The sequence below is a fragment of the Quercus lobata genome, chromosome 4 (assembly GCF_001633185.2).
Source record: "Quercus lobata isolate SW786 chromosome 4, ValleyOak3.0 Primary Assembly, whole genome shotgun sequence".
Classification (NCBI taxonomy): domain Eukaryota; kingdom Viridiplantae; phylum Streptophyta; class Magnoliopsida; order Fagales; family Fagaceae; genus Quercus; species Quercus lobata.
In genome coordinates, this window is record NC_044907.1 from 20,478,242 (window position 1) to 20,502,828 (window position 24,587).

Genomic DNA, 24,587 nt, shown 5'->3' on the forward strand with positions numbered 1-24,587 from the left:
AAGGGGCTCCAACATTTATGAAGGACAAGGCTTAGCAAGCCATGATGTAAGCTTGACGCCACCAAAACCCTCCTCTCCGGCCGAGGAGCCGGATAGCAGGATTTTGAGTACTAAACGTGGCCTAAGAACACGCTCGACACCTCAGATGACACGTTTAACTACCTAGAAGTATGTGTAGAAGCAAATTCAATGTCCCATGGGTGCAGATCAGTTAGAATTCTAGCATGTAATCCCAAATATATCATATGCACAACCCTTCACACATGCTAAGATAACTAATTTAACAACCATGAGATTCGCAGCAATAGTAATTGTTGGCAAAGGAAACAAACGTATAATTTAAAGGAGAAAGAAAGAAAGAAATTTCATACATATGGTTAAAGAGTTTAATTACAAGCAAATTCCAATGTCCTCGAAACAGAAGGGAAATTAACTAGTGGCTAAACTAAAAACAAATACAAAAATTGGCCAGGGCTTCTACTTCTTCAATTTTGCTTTAGCCCCTTCCTGGGGAGGCTGAGTAGGGTTAGCCTCAGGGCCCTCGGAGACGTCAGCAAGGGGAATGGCTTGAAGGGGCTGAACCAAGAGGGCTGGCTCCTTGGCATCAGAGACCTTAGCACTGACTGTGGACTTGGCAGCCTCTTGGGACACCTCAAGATTTAGACCTCTAGGTGTTCCTGTCGCTCCATGAAGCTCTCCTCCCTTTGTCGGCTTGCCAGAAGTGAGAACGAGTTGAGCAACTTCCGGTTGAGCAGCCTCAGTCTCCTGTGGAGCGCTCACAGCCTCTGAGCTGGCGGAGGCAGTCTCACAGATGGCCGGAGGATAGTACACCTTCTTCACCTTCCACAAGTCGGATAAAGCCTTCACCCTAGCTTATTTGAGGGCCTCATTCCAAACCTAGGAGCAGTATAGTCTGCATACACCAGGGATTTGAGCTTTAAGAATAGCCTGGGTCTCAGCCACCCCCGCATCGTAAGCCTCCTCCTCGGCCTTGTCCTTGGAGGTCTCGGCCTCAGTCTTGGCAAACTCAGCCTCTGTTTTGGCCCACACGGCTTCATCCCTGGCCCACTCCGCGATGCCCTTAGCATTCTCTGCCTCGGTCAGTTTCTTCTTTAAGTCATTGATCTGCTCCTTGGTGATCTCCAATTGCTCCTCGGCAGCAAGTAGGCGCCTCGTCTGGTCCTCGGCCTGTTTTTGGGCACCGGCCAAGCCTGACTCAGCACTATCCCTGGCCCTGGTCATTTCCTTTAAGTCCTCCTTGGCCTTTGCGAGGTTAGCCTCGAAATTTTTAAGGGTTCGAGCAGCATCTATACGTTTATTACGCTTAAGTTCTGCAGACTTACTTTGCCCCTTAGCTTCATCCTCCAGCCTATAGGTGGCCTGGACGGCCTGCCAATTGAAACAAACACATTATGAATGAGAATCTAGGAGCAAGAGTCAAAGGAGTCATAGGTTTTAGGTACCTTACCATACCCAGGTACCTCTTCATGCTGAGGACAACCTCCTGCATCCTCATACTCTTCAACTCGTTCATATTAGTAGGAAGCAGTAGGGTCCTCTCTAACGCGTCGGCCACATAAGCGCCTTCACCGTCTCCAAGGTTCCTCATGGATGCGTCTTCCATCAATGGCTCCCCATGGAGCATTGGGGCAGGAAGCCAAGCATTCAACGCAGACTGGGCATCAATCTCTTTCCCCTGTCCTTGATGCCCGATCTTTAACTGTTTTTGAGCTCGCGGGGTTTCGTCCTCCTCTCGAGAGGATTGGGATTTCCCCTCGTCCATTGGCTCTTTACCTTTTGAACTCCTCTTTCTCTTCGAGTCGGTGGGCTCTGGCCAAGGAGGCAGAGTCGATTGGGGAGGAGCAGGAAGTTTGGGTCGGGGAGATTGTGACTGCGACCGGGAAGGAGAAGACCTAGTTTGAATAGGTTGAGGCTGTGGTACGGGAGTTGGAACCCCGGACTGTGACTTCCCCTGTGCACTCTTCCCCGACTGGCCATCAATGAGGTCAAGCAAGCTGGTTGGGGGTTTTCTCTTAAGACCCATCTCCGCCCAAGAAGATGTACCCACTGACAACTGTTCTACCTCGGACAAGTTAGGGTCACCCAGGTCATCGGAAGGATCCTTGGATGGATCAGCTTGGTCAAATGCGACGAACTCTTCATCGGATAAACCCAAATCACCCTCGTCCTCCTCTACTTGGTGGGACGGAGAAGAATCCACCAACGGGATACCCTCCGGAACAGGAGATCCTTTAGAGATCAAAAACCCGTGCTCGACTACAGTGATTCTCTGAAGTCGAGGATCGTTGGCTCTAATCACATGCTTCGGGGCGGCAAATGACTTCTGGATAGGGTCGTACCCTAAGATTTTGTGAGCGGCTCTAACTTGGTTGTCCTCTTCATTTACAAAAACCGCCGCTTTAAGGACGGTTTCCAAATCCGCTCGGTTGGTCAGATGAAAGTGGCGTTGAAAGGTGTGTGGATTTGCAAAAAGAAGGCATGTTCATAATTAGTAATTGATCCACACAAATTAAGACGGCACCAAAGATTAAGCCCCCTCCTACTCCCTATACCCCACCTAGTTCTCCCTCCACAGTTGGGCAAGGAAGGCCATCGTGCCACTCCCCAGATACAATAAGGAAGTCCTTGTTCAATCCTTTGTTGGAATCGGGGAGGCACTGGATTAGCCGAACCCTATTGTCTCTCGTCTTCATGTAATAGGATTTGCCCCTCAAATGTTGGAGATTGTAGCACCAATTTACATCATGATGGGTTAGTCTTAGCCCCATTTTTTTGTTTAAGGCGTCCACGCAACCCAGGATCCTAAACACATTAGCGGCACATTGGGTGGGAGTTAATCGGAAATGCCTAAGGTAATCCCTCATTATTGGTCCCATGGGGATTCTCACACCCCCTTCTATAAAGGTGAGAAGAGGAATCACCACCTCGCCAGTTCTTCTCTTAAGATGCCACTCCCCCTCCTTGCAGTACCTCAAACTCACATTGGGAGGTATTTTATAATCGGCGATGAACTTTTCTATCGCCTCTTCGGTCTCAACCAACTTTTTTAATTTACCCATTTCTAGGAGCTACTAAACAGACTCAGGGAATGACAGGAGAAGGAGGGGAATGAGAGAAAAATAAACCTAGAAAAAAGAAAGCACGAGTTACTGAGAACAGAAAACTTACAGAAAGGAGAAAAATTTCCTCGGATGGGCTTTTTATGCTGGAGAGGGACTTGAGTTTGGATGAAAGTTTGACTTAACCCAGGGTATGTGCGCAAGAACTCTTAAGTGTGAAAGTGAAGAGACAAATCAGTTCTAAAGAATCATTTATACTTCCCATCAAAAGTAACTGTGCGGATTTTCCCGCCCATAAAGGTAAGGAAATTTCCACCGTTAGATTACCGTCGCACTGTTGAACGTGGGGAACGCAAAACCGCCCGCATTTAATGAAGACACGCTTCACATACCAAGGCACCAAGAATGTGTCTCTGGCAGACGAAGAGGCTCTGGTACTGATAGATGACAAGGATTGACAAGCTGTGACAGAGGCCCGATGTCATCAAAACCCTCCTCTTCGTCTGAGGAGCCGGACAGTAGGGTTTTGAGGGGCTATTGTGGACCCAGAGAATTTGTGACCCCTGCCCACTTACATTAGGGCCCAAGGCCCGCGCCAAGGAGAGATGTTACCGAGGACATGCAACGAGAGTCCAAACATCCTAGAAATGTGGCCGAGGACAATCCTGTTCTCGGCATCCCTAAACCTAGAAGGGAAAAATGGCACGTCATCAAAAATAGCCCCCAAAGTGCTCATAGAAGAAAAGGCGAGTACAGTAGAGCGTGCACGGGAGCAGTGTAGGGTCGGTTCAAGGAAAAACTGTCACTTTCGCATTAAATGCGCCAACAAACGTCCTGGCTGCATTAGTGGGGAAAGGACTCCTGAATAGTATGGTTTCGGTTACTGCACCTAACAGAAGGTGGGGAAAGGCGGCTGATGGGACGCGCACTCAAGTAGTTACCTGCTTGACCAACAGATGGAAGGTCAGGATCAAATGAAAGGGGCTATATAACGTAAGAATCCCTCCTTGAAAGGGGGGATGGAGAAAAGAACTGGAGCCATGCAGGCCGTGTGAAAGGGAAAGTCTTCTTTGATAAATTTAGCTCGCTTCTGTGCAAGCATTTTGAACACCATGACCAACGACCGTCCGTTCGTCAAGGCCTAGCCTTTTAGCCCACCCTCTACAAATTTATTGTTTGGGCCTTTAACATATGAACCCAATATGAATTGGGGATCGTTACAAACTGAGTCCTTACAACTTCAAAAGTAAAAACTTATATTTGTTACTATTTTTTTTCTTTGTTTCACATTACTCCTAGTTCTACTCTTAGGTGTGTTAGTATTCTTCTTTATCATATATTTTTATTTAATTGATAATACATATAAATATAATAAGTTATTATTAATTTGACAAAAATGTATGATTTATTATTTAATTATATTTGTTGTATTACTGATCTTTAAACTATTAATAATTTTTTTATATTATTGTACAATATAGTTGTATTATATACTGAATTGTATTTAAAATACTATTTTAGATTATTGTATATAATATGGAAGTTGTATGTACAAGAAAAAAAATCATTTTATTTTTTATTTACTCCCATGACAAATTTCTTGCTTTATCATTTTTGAATCCCCTAGAAAACAAATCTGGAGTCGCCACTGAATGTCGCCCATTACAAACTTTCCAAAATATAACAAGTTATCTTGTATTGAAGAAATTTGTATTGAATAATGAATATAGTTCTGTTTGTTTTTGTTTTGGGAATAATATTGACATTTTTTGGTTTTTGTTTTTTGTTTTCATTATTTCTTGTAAAATAGAAATGGAACTAGGTTGTGGCATTTTTTTTGGAACCATGTTATGGTAAAATGCAGTAAAATTTAAACTTGCTTCGTTTTAAGGTCTGTTTGGTTGTGTTAGGACATATGTGTTTCACTTTTTAAGAACATATGTCATTCTTTTATGTAATTGGCTAATCATTTGACAAAACACATTTTACTTGTATTTTGGTAGATCTAGGATGTGTTTAATACTTCAAGAAACATTTTGTTCAAGTCTAGTATTAAAGCCATGAAGATTGGACCAAGAAACAAGTGAAGAAAAGCTGTTCATTAAAGCTGGACAGATAGCTCAACACCTACGGACAGATAGCTCAACAGCTAGGCTATCTATCGAGCTCTTCAGTTGATTGTTATCGCAATTTCGACACCTCTCGATAGCTGGTGGATCGATCGAGAAAGCTCCTGTCTCATCGACAGCTCCTCGATAGCTGTATTTGTCAAAGTTTAAAGCTCGACACCTCCCAATCGATCAAGGTTACGGGAATTTAGATTTTCAGATCTGATTTTCGGCCCATGATGACATGTATGTGTAGGGTTTCTTTTCTCACAACCCTAGACCTATATAAGGCTTATTTTAGAGGCCGTCACATGAGAGAATACAAGGAGAACATATGCAAAAGGTGATGATGCCTTATTCTCTCTGAAATAAGCTACTGCGTCTTTGCGCTTTAGGGTTTTGTAACCAAGTGCTTCTTGATCTTTATTGTTGATGAAGTGAAGAACTTTGCAGCCAACATCTTCTTCAAGTTGGTGAGTGAGTCACGTACTAAGATTCGTGTAAAGGAGTTAGTCACGTACTAGGATCCGTGCATCAAAAAGGGTGACGTTCATATATTGAAGAGTTTAGAGGTTCTGAAACGTTAGAAGGTTTCAGTTGTGAGTTCATCTACAGGGATTGTAGAGTCTAGGGACAAAGGTTTTGTACTAGATCTGAAACTTCTCTTTACTATAGTGAATTGCTTTTTGGGAAGGTTTCCCCCCACGTTTTTTTTACTGTGAAACTAGTTTGTTTCATTGGTTTTCCTGGGTCATCATATCTTGTCTTATTTATTTTTCTGCTGCATGATTTTGACATGATATAGATGTTTGTTTGTTTTAACAAGTTTTATTCATAATAAATCTAATTAACAACTTGGTAAGATGAGTTGTCTGGCACAATTCATCCCTTATTCTTCAATATCTCTTCAATAAGAATTATTGATGTAGGAAATAACCAAATCAAAGGGCATCTTCTGTCGGATATAGGTATCACCTTACCAAATTTAGAAACATTTACCCTTAGCAACAACCAATTTATTGGATCTATCCCTGTTTCAATATCTAATGCCTTGAATCTATTTACATTGAATTTGGGTGGTAATAAACTCACTGGAAAGGTTCCTTCATTAGAGAAGCTAAATAAAATGAGGTTGTTTTCCATAACCCAAAACCATCTTGGAAATGGAGGAGCAGATAATTTGAGTTTTCTTTGTTCTTTGACAAATTCCACCAATCTAAGAGATTTGGAGATTAATACCAACAACTTTGGGGGAAAGTTGCCTGAATGCATTGGCCACTTCTCAACTACTTTGACTTTTTTCTATTTTAATAATAACAAAATATTAGGAAAGATTCCTAATGTGATAGGAAATCTGATAAACCTTGAGGACATAGAAATGTGGAACAATAAATTTTCAAGCAACATTCCCTCTATAATTGGAAACCTTCAGAAATTACAATATTTGGATTTATCTCAAAATAATTTCTTTGGGAATATTCCATCCTCTCTTGGAAACTTAAAAAATTTGTTGGAGTTGTATTTAGAAGACAATAATCTTCAGGGAAGCATCCCTTCTAGTCTAAGTCAATGTCGAAATTTGATAACTTTTCATCTTCCAAATAACAATCTTAGCGGTATCATATCCTTGCAAGTTTTGGGTCTATCATTCTCACCAAACAGTGTTGACTTGTCTGGCAACCAATTCACTGGTGTCCTTCCCATGGAAATAGGAAATTTAAAAAATATAGAACATTTGGATATTTATGAAAACATGTTATTTGGTAAAATTCCTGCTAGTCTTGCAAGTTGTGTAAAGCTAGAGTTTCTAGCCATGAGAAGAAACTTCTTCCAAGGGGATGTTCCTTCATCTTTGGAATCATTAAGAGGTCTTGAACATTTTGACCTTTCTAACAATAATTTTTTTGGCAAGATTCCAAAATTTTTGGAGAGCTTTGATTTCTTACAATTATTGAATCTATCATACAACCATTTCGAGGGGGAGCTACCAACAACTGGGGTATTCAAGAACGCAAATGCAACTTCAATTCAAGGAAATAGTGAGCTCTGTGGCGGCATACCTAAGTTTCAGCTTCCTAAGTGCAAATACAACAAACAAAAAGAAGTTGACTCTTACTGTGAAATTAATAATCTCTATACTTTTTGGGCTTTTTGGAGTAACTTTGATTCTATCGCTTCTACTTCTTTGCTCTTTAAGAAAAAAAAAGGAAGAAAAATACCTCAATTGATTCAATAGATTTCCTTTTGAATGTATCTTACCAAAGTCTCCTAAATGCTACCAATGGATTCTCTTCTGCTAATTTAATTGGTAAGGGTAGCTTTGGGTTCATGTATAAAGGAATTCTTCATCAAGGTAGAAATATGGTTGTTGTCAAGGTGCTTAACCTCTCACATCACGGAGCTTCCAAAAGTTTCATGGTTAAGTGTGAGGCTCTAATAAACATCAGACATCGAAATCTTGAAAAGGTGCTCACAACATGTTCAGGTATTGACTATCAAGGTCATGATTTTAAAGCTTTGGTATATGAGTTCTTGGGAAACGGTAATCTAGATGAGTAATTGCATCCAACTCCAAGAACAAATGAGGCTATTGAGGAACCAAGGAAATTAAGTCTTCTTCAAAGATTGAATATTGCCATTGATGTTGCTAGTGCATTGGATTATCTTGATCATCGTTGTGAAACACCAATTGTTCATTGTGACCTCAAGCCCAGTAATGTTCTTCTCGATGATGACCTAATTGGACATGTAGGCGACTTTGGCTTAGCAAGATTCCTTCATGATGTTTCCCAAGATTGTTCTGCTAATCAATCAAGCTCCATTGGGATTAAAGGAACAGTTGGTTATACTCCTCCAAGTAAATATATTTTACATTTCTTAAATTTAATTTTCTTTCTTTTTCCCATAGTTTCCTTCTATTAATTCAAGCATGAAATGATAGATTCAATATGGATGTATTGTATCTAGAAGATAAAATTAGGGCTGACGAAATACAATTTGATGCCCAAGGCAATAATTTTAAGTGAGATTTTTAAAATAGTTAAATACAAATCAAATAATATCTATTTAACTTTTTTTAAATCAATTTTTTTGCTTTTTTGAGATGCAAATTACTAATTCAGCTATTGTATTTAGGTTTTAGTGACGTCTCTTGTACAACTAATAATAATTAATTAACTTAATCAACACTCTGATATAAATTTTATTTTTACGAAACAGTTTAGGGTTTCAATTGAATTGGATTTCTATTACCTACATTTTAGCAGCCTTCTTGGAGGTGTGAGAAAACAAAAAATACCAAACCCATTTTTTTCTCTTTTTAAAAATAATATTTTGGATTTTTTTTGATGTGGTCCTTGTGACTCTTTTATGAAATTTTATGCATACAGAACCTTAGGCCTAGGCTTAAAGCTGACCCTAGATAAAATGTGTCATAACAAATTTTCACTTCTCTTTATTTTTATTTTTATTTCTTATTACATGCCATTGAAAATAAACCTTTATTACTTGTGAGATTTTTTTTCTTTCCCTTCTTTTTCTAGTACAAATATTTGCCTATCTTACAACATATGTTACATGCAATTGCAGAGTATGGTATGGGAAATGAAGTGTCACTATATGGTGACATCTATATTTACGGCATACTATTGTTAGAGATGTTCACAGGAAAGAGACCTACTGATAGCATTTTTCAAGATAATTTAAACCTTCCTGACTTTGTCAAAGCAACTTTGTCAGAACGAAAAATTGACATTATAGATCCTAATCTTCTTTGGGAAAGGCAAGAGGAAGAGATGAGTAGGATAAACAACACTCGAAATGAGGATCAAAATGGAAGTTCCAAAATTCAAGAATGCTTGATTTTGATACTTGGAATTGGAGTTGCTTGTTCCATAGAATTTCCAAGCGAAAGGATGAACATCGGTACTGTTGTAGTTAATCTTCATAAAATTCGAGAAAGCATTCTTAAAACTAGTATACAAAGACAACGAGTCTGCACGACAGGTAAATTTGTTTTTTCATTGATATATATATATATATATATATATATAGAATTTGGTAATGTATCCACCCACACCACATGATCTCATTAACTTAATAAAGCCATTCCAAATGTTTAAGGGAATCATATAGCAATTAGAAAGCCACTGTCCATCTTGCAAAACTAAAAAGATTGGAGCCACTTCAAATTTTATTAGTTCATTCTACTATACATAGGATTGGGAATGAGTCCAATTACTCTTCCTCTTCTTCTCTTTTGTGTGTGTGAGAGAGAGATTTGGGTGATTTCCATTATTAATTAAAGAGACATCACGAGAAATTGGCTTACGCCCCCTATTAATCTAGACAGAGATTCCTATAAAAGACATAAGCTTAAATTATCGGCACATGTACTAAATTGCTGTGATAGACATGTAAATGTTACAAATTTTAACTAATTAATTTATTGGAGAAATCTTGCTTGTTTAAAATTCCAAATTATTATGTAATCTCTCATATATATATATATATATATATATATATAATAAACATAATTAGATGCATATAACATTCTTAACTAAGGCTAAAAAACTTTCTCAAATAAACATATAGTTTAAGGGGTAAAGTGTGCATTCACATAGTTTAAGGAGGTAAATGTTTATTCTCATAGTTTAGAGGTGTAAGTGTAAAAGGAGATATAATTTAGGGAGTAAAGTGTAATTTTTCCAAAATGTCTTGCAAGCATGTTACTTGGTAAGAGTATGCAAATAGTTCATTCTTCTTTCTCAAAAAAAAAAAAAAAGTTCATTCTTAACTGATTCATTAAATTAATTTTTGTTATTGTGATGGAATAAATTTATTTCAAATTTAAAATTTTCAACTAAAGATATTAACAAACAATTTTTAAGAGCATGGTAAAAAAAAAAATTCATTGAAATTTATATTTGAACTAATATTAAGTTTTTGTCAGAAATTCTAGATTATGTTTGTATATAGAACTATATATTTAAGTATTAGGTATTTTTATGATAGATATGTATGATATCTTCTAACTAAATGGATTGCTAATTCCATAAATATTAAAGGGTAAAGTACACCACCCTCCATTGACGTTTATCGTAATGACACTCCTCACTTGAGATTTATATAAATGCAACAACTAAGTCCAAGCCTCTCAAACTATGATTTCACTAATAGAATATTTCATTTAAAAAAAATATTCTTATTCAAACTTGGAAAAAATGACACTACCCTCCCTTGAGATATGTATTAACTATTACATTTATATAAACCTTAAGGAATGAGTGTCATATGTCATTTCATAAAACATAAGAAGGGGAGTGTCATTTCATAAAACTTTAAGGTTGGTGTAATTTAGTAAATATTAAATGAGTTTGGATTTCATAATTCTACAAATTAACTTTCTTGCATTTTAAATTTTCTTAAAGGTGTAAAAAAAAATTTGATACTTAATTTACCAATTAAATTGTAGCCTTGTAGGTAATGGCTTAATGAATATCTTTTAAATTGTAGGGGAACAGCTCAGTCACAAGTCACTACTACATCATTTTTAGAAATTCAAAGCTTATTATTCTAATTCATTGAAATTTATCTTCCTTTACCACAGGTGCACAAGGTTGATAACTTATTATGAAGGTAGCCAGCATAGTTTGTCAAGTTTATGATATATTAAATTGGAGCAAATAATTCGTGTAATTCAGCAATCATGTCTTTAATGTACTATTTTCGTTAATTCAGCAATCATATTTCTAGCTTGGCATAAAGATCTGATGTATTTTCTCTCTGTGGTTTCAATAAAAAAAAGGCTTAGTCTTTAGATGCCTAGGAAATTTAGATCTGCCTCTATTTAAAGATTTTCATTATATGAATTAATTTGATTCATCGAAAAAATGTTCCACCACAATTTGTTTCTATATTTTAGGCTGATTTAGCCAGTTTTTCTTAATCTATTGGTCTATGTTTTCCCCTTCCAAAAAAAAAAAATCACTGTTATTTGTCAAATATTATAAAAAAATTAATTAAAAAAATCAATTAAAGATCTTTGTGGCAAAAAAAATCAATTAAAGATCTTTTAATTTGTAAAAATTTTGTACCTTTAGCATTTTCCACCTTTTAAAGGCCATAAAAAATTAATAGTTTAAATTTAAAATAAAATATATAAGTCCAAAAAAATTAGCTCAACAACAAAAATTACCAATAGTAAAATTAAAAAAAAAAAAAATTAAGCCCCATCAACTAATTTTGCACAAAACAAACAACCTGACCCTCTAAAAAGTTTTAAACAGAATAATTTTTTCCTTATCCAGCATGCACACAACAAAGACACCAAAAAAAATTCTCAATGATTAAGCAGAAGAGTTAGAGGCCAGAGCTGCTGCACACAGTGAGCAACAAAGCCGCCCCCCTAACTCCAAGTCCTAACTCCGTCCTCGGTTGAAACTTTAGTCCTGACTCCATCCTTGATTGAAACTATCCCCAAAAAAAAAAAACTTGCATAGTTGCACATGACCATCAATAAAAATAAACATCTCAAATCCTAAGCGTGTGGGAATACGTTAGCTGAATGAGAAATAGACACTTGTGGAATCTTCATTCACAACCAAAAAAAGAAAAAGTGGTGTGTCTTGATGTTTGTAATGGTTAAGATTCTCCGTGGAAACATCTCAAATCCTAAGCCTGTGATAGTGATCGAACCAAGAGGCTGAAGCCACAGAACTAATAGGCATGACTCATGAGCATGACCAAGAAGACCTTTCCTGCTTGTTACACCAAGTCCTTGTTCGGTACATATTTACAAGAAATGTCTTGATTACATGACACAGCACACCAGTGACTTTCATCAGCTCCAGCATTCTAGGAGCTACTAATCGTTCATAAAACTTTTCCATCTTTGCTATCATGCTTGGCTTAATTCTGTAAAACAGATCAAAATTACTCATTTGTTAAATTGCTCATTTAACAAATTCACCACCACCATTAGTCCTTAAAGTTTTGATTTTGGTATTAAACTGATTCTCAATAAAAGACTTAAAATGAACAAACACACTAAAGGCATTAGATTTCTGTTTAAGCAAAAACAACCATGTAAAATGAGTAAAATCATCAACAAATATCACATAAAACCTGTGATCAAGCACAGAAACAGAAGGAGTAGGACCCCAAACATCAAAGTGAATTAATTCCAAAGGAAAAGTAGTACTAGATACATGTTTTGGAAAAGAAGATCTGTGCATCTTAGCACTTATACAAGAAACACATTGTGAGCAATTGTCACTAGAAGAAGAAATGGTAACAGAAGGTACATCATTTAAGGTAGAATGTAAAATCTTGGAACGAGGATGCCTAAGTCTTTGGTGCCAAAGCAAAGCCTATAACAGTAGCAAAACACTTGGAATTGAAAGAGGATGTAGATGAAGATCAATCAGAAGCAAAGGGTGGTATAGGATAGACCCCATCTTTACTCAGCCTCTTATATAGGACTTTCCCCGTAGGTAAATCCTGAATTGAGAATTGATAAGCATCAAAATAACAAAAGGCATTATTTTGCAAACAAAGCTTATACACTGAAAGTACATTTGAAGCAACCTGTGGTACCCTAAGAGCAACCACATTAGTGGTTGCAAAATCTTGCAAAATACAAAAAAGTAGTTCATTTTATACATATCAACCAAAAACACACACATATCAGTGGGTGTAAAATTGTGCATAAATGCAAAAGTGCTACAGTAACCGTGCATATATTCACGGTAACTGTAACATTTGCATACTAATATTTTAATAATTTCTAATTTCACTCCTTTTTTTCTCTATCTTTTCCATCTACAAAACTAACGCATCTTCTCTCCCTCATCATCTTCTTCTTCCTCTAATACACACACTCCCACAGACACAAAATAAAAATTCAACCACAAAAATTAAAAATCAACAACAAAATCAACCACAGACACCACAAAATCAAATACACCCACACACGGACACACCAACAGACACAGAGAGAATGGATCGGCACTTGCGTATTAGCAAGTATCGGTGCTTGGATCAGCGCTTGTGGATTGGTAAGTATTGGCGCTTGGATTGGTGAGTCTCAGTGCTTGGATCGGCGAGTGACCGTGATGGAGAGGAGTTTTAGAGAGAAGAGTTTCAGTGGGAATGAAGAGAGTCTCGTGAGTGGAGAGAGAGAGTTTGAGATAAAATAATAATAAAAAGTGAGGAAAATGATTGTTTAAATAAAATAGATGATCGAATAGACAAACTGATGTGGATGTTTTATAAAAATGGGTGTGTACAATAGAAAAAGTAGTTTTTTTTTTTTTGCAAAATAGACAAGAAATTTGCACGGACTGATGCGGTTGCTCTAAGGATGTTATTAAGGTTGAAATTATGTAAAGGAGTAAGAAGCTTACCATTCCCAATATGAGTAACAGGTAATTCTTGCCTACTGCAACAGTCTCACAAGTTGTAGGTTGTTGATGTAAAGAGAGTTGAGCCAAGTCTGGTGTAATATGATTAGAAGCACCTATGTCAGTAAGCCAATTCTGGCTTGAAGGAGGACCTAAATGTGCATCCATTGAAGCAAGCTTAGCTGGGGGATGTCTCCCTTGATAGGCAAAGTTCATCCTATGATAGCAATCCAGAGCAGTATGGCCATTCTTACCACAGATCTGACACACTAGCCTCTAACCTTGTGGAAAATTAGACTTGGATTGTGGCTGGGAAGGGGAGAACTGACCTTGATCATTGTAGGATTGGCCAAAGAATTGAGACTGACCAGTAGTAAACTAATTAGATTGACCACCAGAGAATTGACCATTGCTATTACCTCTTCCATTGCCACGACCATAATTGTTGGAATTCTTTGCCCTTCCTCTATTGAAAGATTGATTATTGAACTGATTAACTGCCATAGCAAAAGAAGATGAATCTCAAAGATCAGACCTTTTCTTGATGGATATTTCTTCAGCATTGAGTAGAGTATTCATCTCTTCAAGTGTAACCACATCACTTCTACTTCGTATAGCAGAGCAAAATGCATCATATTCTGGTGGCAAAGCTTAAAGAGCTAAATGAATAAGCTCTTCCTCATCAAAACAAACTGCCACTGCACCAAGCTTATCATGAATTTCTTTGATTCTTTGAAAGAAAGAGTTCATGCTCTCTTAACCTTTCTTAAGGCTCATCAATTCATTCCTTAAGCTAAGAATGTGAGATCGAGAAACAGAAGCGAAACGTTTCTCCAAGATCTTCCAGACTCCTCTACCAGATTTCTAACCTACTGTGAGAGCCAAGATTGATGGAGAGAGAGTAGAATTGATGAAAGTGAATAGTGCCTGTCCACAATTCCTCCATTGAATATACTCTGAATTAGCTTCAGTGGTATAATTCCCTGAGCTATCCTTGAGAAGAGGATTTGGAGCTTCAAGATTGTCTTCAATGAAGTTGATAATTGAGTAAGCTTCCAAAATCACCTCAATTTGGTGTCTCCAAACCAAATAGTTGTTGTAATCAAGCTTTACTGTCATCATACTCGCCATGTTAGACAGAAGCAGCAACGAAGGATTAACTCCATGAGTAGAAACTGAAGAGTGTGTGCTTGTGCTTGAACTCGAAGCAGAGGAAGTTGAACTTGCAGAGGATGCCATTGACGGCTCTGATCCCATGAAAGAAAACCTTCATTCTTAGAGAGAATTGAGAGAAACCAAAAGAATTGAGATTTGTATTATCACACTAATCAATACATTACAATATCCCAATACATATATACTCTGTTATAGCTAATCTATCCTAACTAACCTGCATAATTTCAGCAGGATTAACAAACTAATAGATGATCTAATCTTGACTGTACACGTGTACATTAACCATAACTAACTCAGCTCTTAATAACTGACACTAAGCTACAGGTAGTTTTACAACCATGCTACTGAACTACATGTCGTTTCAGTAGCTCATGAGCCTTTGTCTTCTGCACTGCACCCTGCTCTTACAATTTCCATGGAGAATCTTAACCATTCCTTGATTCCAACCCTGACAATACGCTAACATCAGGACACCACATATTCTTTTGGTTGTGAATGAAAATTCCACAGGTCTCTATTTCTAATTCAGCTGAAGTAATTAATTAATGTCCCACATTTTTTTTTGTTAAAATACAATTTAGTCCTTCAAAATTGTCCTGAGTGGTTAATTTAATTTGGTACTTAAAATTTTAATATTATCAATCTGTTCCCCATGTTTACAAATGTGATCAGTACATTCCTTCTGTTAACTACTGCCACAATTAAGTACATATATGACACCATTTTTGCGTAAATTTTACTAACAATTTTATTTATTTATTCATTTATTAATGTTCATGGACTCATGTGCAAGTTGGAAGCCTTTTACCAAAACAATGTCACGTACAACACCAAAAACTATTGGCTGAAACCCACATATATCCAACATTAAACATGAGAAATAAAGGAGTTAAAACTAACAGAAGGCAAAGGAAAATAAATAAAGCACAACATGCATATTATTAATACTGAGGTGCGCATGCAAAAAATTTGGCTTATGTGTTATGAATCTTAGTTTTTTATGCAAGCTTCTACGTGTTTAATCTTTTCAAAATAAGTTTTACATGCTGCTTGTTTGCCCAATTGCTTGATATCGATGCCTTCATTCTCCTTAGTTCTGTCTCTCCCATGCCTTTGATTCGTTTTGACGCCAGATCTAATTTTATTGACGTATGGGACGAGAGGAAATTTATAATTTATGAGAAGTACCCCTCCCTCTCTTCATTTCCCTTGTCTTGAGTGTTCAAAAACACAACCTTCTTGAGTTCTAATTTTGCTTTCTCTCCTTCCACTTTGCATAACAATGCTAGAATCTTGCGTGTTTGTTTGTTTAGACCCTTTAAAACAGATTGTTTAACCTAATATATTAACCAAGTGTTTACTTAGGTTAATTATGAGATCCAAGTTAAATAGTGAAAGATCATATCATGCAAACAGTGGAAAAGTAAATAACACATATATGATCACCTAGGAAAACTAATGAAATGAACATTTTCAAGGTAAAAACCTGAGGAGGATTTGACCTAACTATCCTCAAGGTAAACAAATCCACTAATAGAGAATTGAAGTTTTTACAATAAGATTTAACCCTAAATCTATTGCTACCTCTAGTAGTAACTTACTGACAGACCACATGCAAGCTCTGAATCCACGGACTCTTTCTCTCTTGGATTTGTAGCACACAAGCTCCCACGTTTATGACTTTGAGATCCCACTCAAAGGTTTTAGATCACTACTTGTTGAACTTGCAGTAACTAGATTCCACCAGTATTTGATTGTAGATCTTGTTCTGGTAGACACTTGTAGAATTAGAAGGTACAGAACCTTTCAGATCTCACGAGAGTAATTCACAAGTCTTCCAAGAGTCTTTAAAATGTAGTTAGGATTTTCCTTTTATAATTAGGAATGTTGGATTGAAACCCTAAACGTTTTCGCGGGCTTAGGCCTGATTTAAATTCTATAGAAATTATTTTTTTGTGATTTTCAATCGGTCAGGCCTGATTTTTGATCGATTGAGCTTCACTGAAATTTAATTCTTTTTCCTGTAACTTGAATATTGTTGATACTTGACTTGAAACATTTTGAGCAATGTCTAACACTTATTCTAGACATGTTTTTATTCTCAGTTTGCCAACATATACAAATTAGGACTCTAAACATTTAATCCTAAATCTTTAGAACCTAACATTGCAATCTTTAAGGATAGTAAGCATACAGTTCTTGCATGGGAGCTTCAACTTTGGGTAGGCATGGAGTTGTAACATTAGTCATCCACTCATTAATATTGTTTCCACTTTTTTTTTTTTTTTTTTGATAAAACACCAGAAGCTTACAAAAAAGTTAGACCATACAATGATTAATTGGCATTTCAGTTGCCAACTTGGCTAAGGAGCTTACATTACTAAGAACAACTGCTGGGACATACACAGCATGGAAGACTAAGTCAGAGTGAATTAAGGTTTCACTTGCCAACAAAACTCTCTCTTGCCAAGTGGGAGTACACTGTCTGTTGGAAACAAGAACTGATCTCCTACTATCACTGAGCAGCAAAAGAAAATTGTATCCCAAGTCCCTAGCCTTAATCATAGCTTCAAGCATTGCTTCCTGGATTGTGAGTGCAGGTTGTTTCTCTGTACAGCTAGATGTTCTCTACAGAATGACATCCCCTGGTAGATTCCTAGCTTCATAGGCAAAACCAGAGCGATGTAATTTCTTGGCTCTTGATCCAGCTACCTTAATTATGAGTTGCCAAAGAATCTGAGGAAGCTTGTTTTCTCCTTTCTGATCTGACCTTCTAAGAGATGTTGTACTTGTTGGTTTTTAGACCCCTTAAAACAATTGATTTTACCTAGGTAATTAGCCAAGTTGTTACTTAGTCCAATTTAACAAATCTAGGTTATCACAATAACAAAGATCATATCATGCAAAACAGAGGAAAATAAATAACACAAGATATGATCACCTAGGAAACCAAACCAGTAAAAACCTGGGGAGGATTTAACCTAACTATCCTCAAGGTAAACTTGAATCCACTATCTTAAAAGAATCGAAGTTCATACAATAAGACTTACAAGCCCCCACGCTCGAGTTCTTATTGCTGCCAACCAGTAGAACTTACTGACACAACCACGTGCAAACTCCAAATCCACAGACTCCTTCTTTCTTGGATTTACCACCAGCTACAAGCACACCCGCTTGTGTTTTCTTTAAACTTCAATGGCAACATCTGAATTGATAATCAAGGCGTAGATAAATCTTCTCCTTGAAAACCCTAAGTTTGTGTAAAGAAAAGCTTCTCTAGATCTCACAAGAGATTTACACAAACTGCAAATATGAGTAACACTAAAACGTGGCTAGGGTTTGCCTTTTATACTTAGGACAAATAAGAAACCCTAAAAACATTTTAAAACACTTAGGGCTGAATTGGATGAATCTGCAGAAAAACATTCTACCCGAGCTTCGATCGATCGAGCCTGTCTTTCGATCGATCAAGCCAGGCTGAAAGGCACAATCCTTTCCTGCTTTAACTTGATTCCAACTTTACATAGACGCATAACTTTGAGCTAGACTTAAACACTTCTAAACACATTTTTTTGATCATGGTTTGCCAACAATACAAATTAGAGTTCTAAATACATAAAATCCTAAACTTTAGAACCTAACAGTACTGCAGCTAGAGAAGGCTTCTTTGTACCTACAAACAAGAGACTTAGCAGCTAGTACAACTTCTAGAGGGTTTGGGTTCTTCCCTTCATGAACAACAAGGTTTCTGTGAGTCCATATGGTCCAAAGTGTTGTGAAAATCCCTTGTAGATAAGATATGCTCTCTGGTTGTAGAGCTTTATGAATATGCAACAACCTCCCAAGCCATTGTTGTATGGAATAGTTCATAAAATCTGATGTGTGCACTGCCAAAGATGTACCATGCCAAGTAGCTCTGGCAAAAGGGCAGAATAAAAGGAGATGGGAAGTGGATTCTTCTTCTTCATCACAGAAAGGGCAAGCACCTAAGACAGGGATTCCCCTGTTCCTAAGGGTAAGGAAGGTTGGCAAACTGTCATGTAGGAGTATCCACACAAAGTTACTAATTTTCGAAGGGACTTGCACTTTGGTTACCTATAATAATAATAATAATCTATGCCTTAAAATGATTAAGATTTTCTTAAGCAAAAAATCTAGGACCCACACACTTTGACATAATTTAGATACATGACAAGGGAAAATAGATTTTCTTTTTTAGTAAATATTAGTGGTGGGCTTGTGTATAAGTGATATGATCCAATCACACATTTACAAATATTTAAATCAATAAAGTGTGAACAAATGCGTGTCGATAGAAGAGGTGTTTTCTTAAGATATCCTAGGGAAAAAAAAGGAGAAACACTTTTACTTTGGATTCAATACTTTTTGTTTAAACTTCAAATTTCAAGGCCACACCTAACTATGTTGAATTTATGGTGGGAGTTGGGAGGAATTTTGCCTCCATTAGAAAGAATTATTTATAGAGGCGAGCTAAAAGTCACAAATTGAGATATGTGTTGAAGCTAGTGCGATTGTTTAATTACCTATCATAAAATTTTTTACTCTTTTACATTTTAACTTTGTCTAACTTTATTTTTTTTTAATGGTTTAGACTGAAAGTTTCTTTTTTCAGCTCTCAATCTCAGCTATTGAAAGCTATTGCACTAGGTGCAATACTTATCTCAATCCAAAATTCACGAGCATATATATGTTTTAAATTGTCATGATAATTATAGGAATAAAGTCATTTCGAATGTCTTTGGAACTATAATTATTGGGTGATTTTTTTTGTTTGTTGATAATTCGATAGTTATAAGGGGTAGGTGGAATTTGAAGATTTTAGACTCGCTTTTAAAATTATTTTATTCTTATCATATTTCATTTTTATATTGTAGATAGTGTTTTTTAATTTGAAAATATTTATTTTTAATAATATCTACTTGAAAATATCTATCTATCTATTTATCAATCTTAATTAAATCTTAAGTTGGATCTAATAAATAAATTTATTACAATAAATTTTTTATAATGGAAAATTTTGATAAAAATATCACAAATATACAAAACATTAATTAAAAAAGAGTTAGAAGATTATAATATAATACAACAAAAAGATAACAATGAAAATAATCATAATAATATACAAATAGTTAATACATTATTATCTTTTTTTTTTTTAGGAAATAATACATTAATTCTCTTGATTATGTAAAAATACTAGATTCTTTTCAAAATCCATGTATCACTCGAGAATTTTGCTGATAATAATTGTTGTTCAATACTTTTTTCATATTTTTTTCCCCAACTGCAAATGGGTTTGAAACCTCAAGTCCAAAATGGAATAGACGAGGCCCATTTGGATTGACAAATGGGCTTGGTAATAACACGGTTCCAAAGTAGGCCCCAATGCTTGACAAAGAAAAAGACCAGGGTCACAGAGCTATTCTTTGTCATGCCATAAGTCCTCGGCCTTGTTCCTTCGGGTGTGTCATCTACTCAAGATATTTCTTGTAAATCTGTGGTATATGTATATGTGCAGTCAGGGCTGGCCCGAGGCTTAGGCAACTTAGGCCTAGGCCTAAGGCCCCCACCAAATTTGTTTTTTTATCCCTTAGAAAAAAAGGCCCATCTCATAAAGGCCCAAATTTTATTAAAAATACAGAGGCTATAGTATAATTTATATGCTATACAAAACCCAGTATAAATCCTCCGGGGGAAAGCAAGGAAGTACTAGAATCCATGAGCTATTTAAAGAAAAAAAATAGTACTAATGTACTGCATTGTAGAATTCAATACTAGATTGGGATTCCTGATTAAGTAACTTAGAGGAACCAAGATTATAAATTAAGGAGTTGGTAAGATTGATTACCAATTGATACCCAACAACTATCTTAGTCATGTATGTATGTAAGGTTAAGGTGGAAAGACTGAAACACAATTTGCCATAGCAATCAAATGCTTAATTAGAAGAAAAAGACAACATCAAGAGAAGAGAGTCAAAATTGATATGGTGTTCGCATGTTGATCAAGCCTGATCCTATAAAAATGAGAAGAAACATAATTCCTTACTTTTTGGCCAGTAAAGTTGTACACTTTTCACTAAATTTTTCAAAGCAGAAACAAAACTTTCCAATCCACATCATCATCCAAGTTTAGAGCGTAAAAAAGAGGCCAAAAAGACAAAAATCAATCTAGATTTTATACTTTATGAATCCGAATTATTAGAGTTCTTTAATTTTCTTTACCAAAAAAAAAGAGTTCTTTAATTTTCACACTCACGCCCATAGAGTTCTTGAATTATTCAAAAACAGAAATTAGAATGGTGCGTAAATAAATAAATCTAGTTTGATAATTTCACACACACAAGCACACTACCAAAAAAATCTGATTCCATGGATGAACAACATAATCCGTAACACTCACTTCAGTATCATAGGTTTTTGTTAAAGTGTTCATCTATTTGACAAAATTCATAATCCATTAAACTTTAAGGAAAGTGAAACAAATAAATCATATATAAAAATAAGACTTCTAATCAAAGTGGTAATTGTTTTTTGATAATTCGATAGTTATAATAAGAAAGATGAATTTGAACTCTGGATGTCTTGGAAATACTAAGAGATGCCAATCAATTGATCTATAAAACTTTTAGCAAAGTGGCAATTTTCTTGTCAAAGCTTGCATTTCAAAATTTTTGTCAATATCATAAACTTCTAATATTCCTAGGCTTTCAAGTAAGCAATTGAATGCAAAGAAAAAAGACAAGGAAAACTAAATACAGTGGAGTTTTTTTAGTACATTGATAACTTGCATGTAATATTATGATCTTGTGCCCATCTTAGGCCAAAGTTATAAGTCCTTAAGAGCACAGCTCAAGCAATCAATCCATGCAAGTAATAAAATGATGATATCAATTTTATTCAAACTCGGAGCATGTAAATTATTGGCAAACAGGGAGAAACTTTATCATATAATTTATAAAAGATAACATCATAATTTATAACATTCATAACCAATAGACCCAGTTAGTTGTGGAGACTGAGAATGACTTACAATATATAACTGAGAATATTGGATATCTTTTATTTATTTTAAGTCGAAGTATGGTTTTTCTAAAAGCACAAGCACCACCGCACTTCTTAGGTGAGTTGGTATCTCCCCTAATACAAAATGTTTTGGGTATTTAGGGGGTATAGATTCAGGCCGTGGGTAGCGTAACTAGTAGTAGTATTTCTAATCTTTATTAAAAATAAAAAAACCCACAAATGAGCCTATAAATTTTTTTTCTTTAAATTGAGCTTTTGCTACAGGCTTTTTGGAGGGCCTTAAAGCTCTTTTGATAAAATTACCGCACTGTTTTTAGTTACCCTTCTCCTAGTACTTAGCACAAAGCGAAATAGACACTAATTAAGGGAACTTTTGGTATATGAGAACTTTAGTAGCAGTATTTTTGTGTTGTAGAAATTAACAGAAAATGACTTTAGAGTTTTAAGTAATTGGCGAATTACGGTAAGTGGTGCGATGGTGGGTTCTATAGAAAATAGGAGATGAAAACAGAATACACCATGGTCTGTAGCCTATAGGTCTTTATTGTAGAAGCGACCTCGGCTACAAATGTTAATCAATAGTACATTAAACACATAAGTTAATTTATGAAGAAAATTTATTCACTTGATAGAAGAAGGGAAAGAAAAAAGACTTAGTGATGAATTAAACAACTAGGCAGCTCCTTCTCAAAAAAAAAAAAAAAAAAAAACTAGGGAGCTACAAATTATTTGCACCAATATTACATAACATAAACTTGGCAATGTAAGGTTGAATTTATTTGACTTTTTTTTGGGGGTAGGTGGGTGTGTGGTGGTTTCAGCCATTTTTAATTTGACTTTTGTAATGAATTTAGATTCTCTTAAATTTCTCCAAAAACCGCAATTTTAAGTTATTGATTATAAATTTCCTAAGTTTTTGCTCACCTGCATTCTTAAACACACTTTAAGACTGTAGGGAATTTAACCAAAATTCCCAACCTATGAGGAACAAAATAAATAGAGAAAACACACGCCAAAGAAAAATAATCACACGCACAAGACAATATTTACGTGGTTCGGCAATTTGCCTACGTCCACGGAGTTGCAGGGATTTCACTATTATCAGGGAAAAATACAATAGTGCACAAGAACGCTCTCAAGAAACCCAAATCCCAATTACACCCTAGCACTCTCTCACAGAAAAAATAAGAATAGAAACTGACTGCCTCTCTTTTCTCTATTTTCTCTCATGCGGTTGCTAACTAGGTTAATTGGAATTACTCCTTTTCTTTAATCTCACGGCTGCACATGTGGTTCGGCAATTTCTCTCATGTGGTTCGGCAATTTGCCTACGTCCACGGAGTTGCAGGGATTTCACTATTATCAGGGAAAAATACAATAGTGCACAAGAACGCTCTCAAGAAACCAAATCCCAATTACACCCTAGCACTCTCTCACAGAAAAAATAAGAATAGAAACTGACTGCCTCTCTTTTCTCGATTTTCTCTCATGCGGTTGCTAACTAGGTTAATTGGAATTACTCCTTTTCTTTAATCTCACGGCTGCACATTACTTCACAAAACCTAATATATATATATATGTCAAAGTCAGCTAAAAGGTGGGTTACTATTCCAAATAGGATTTGATCAAATAAGGTGGGCTTGTGGCAATTCAAGCCACACACGGGCCCACTTCAACAAATCTCCACCTTTGCTTGAATTGATCAAGCTACACTAGCAAACTCCTCCATCAGCTCCACCTTAACCCTTAAGGGCTCACAAGCTGCAAACATCAACCACAATCTTCCATAACACAATCCTTCATCCCTGCAACTCATCCTCCTGTCCTCAAGCTAGAAGACCAATTGAAGCTGCGCACAGCTTCAACTTCTCAATAGTGACACCCTTAGTCAACATGTCTGCCGGGTTCTTAGATCCACAAATCTTCTCAAGCATTACCAGCTTATCTTCAACAAGGTAACGGATAAAGTGGTATTTTGTCTGTATGTGCTTCGACTTTGAATGAAAAGCCGAATTTTTGGCAAGAAAGATTGCACTCTGACTGTCACTGTGTAGAATGCCCATCTCCTACTTCTTACCCAATTCATCTAAGAAACCATGTAGCCAAATCATCTCCTTTCCAGTTTCAGTTGCTGCAACATACTCAGCTTCTGTACTAGACAAAGTAACAATCTTCTGTAGATTTGAAGTCCATAATATAGCTGTACCACCCAGAGTAAAAATAAACCCAGTAGTACTCTTTCTACTATCAATATCACCAGCAAAATCAGCATTTACATAACCCTGTAGTTTCAAACTTGCACCTGTGAAGCAAAGACATGTATCTGATGAACCCTTCAGATATCTCAGAATCCACTTGACTGCCTCCCAATGCTGCTTTCCAGGCCTACTCATGAATCTACTCACAACTCCCACTGCATGTGCAATGTCTGGCCTTGTACATACCATAGCATACATCAAACTGCCAATAGCTGAGGCATAGGGCACTTTCTTCACTTAGTTTGAAGTGACTACCCAAGGGTGTGCTCATTGGTTTTGCTTCATTCATGTTGAACCTGCTGAGAACTTTCTTCACATACTCTGACTGTGAAAGCTTCAATGTACCATTAGCCTTGTCTCTAATGATTCTCATACCAAGGATTTGCTTTGCAGCTCCCAAATCCTTCATTACAAATTGTTTGGACAATTGCTTCTTCAAATTATTAATCTCTTCAATGCTAGACCCTGCAATAAGCATATCATCCACATACAACAGTAATATGATGTAAGAATTGTC

At 36.2% G+C, this 24,587-nt stretch overlaps 1 pseudogene; it reads left to right on the plus strand.

Annotated features, from left to right (window-relative positions):
• Positions 1-7,516: 7,516 nt before the first annotated feature.
• LOC115984797 lies at positions 7,517-10,810 on the plus strand (annotated as a pseudogene).
• Positions 10,811-24,587: the final 13,777 nt, after the last annotated feature.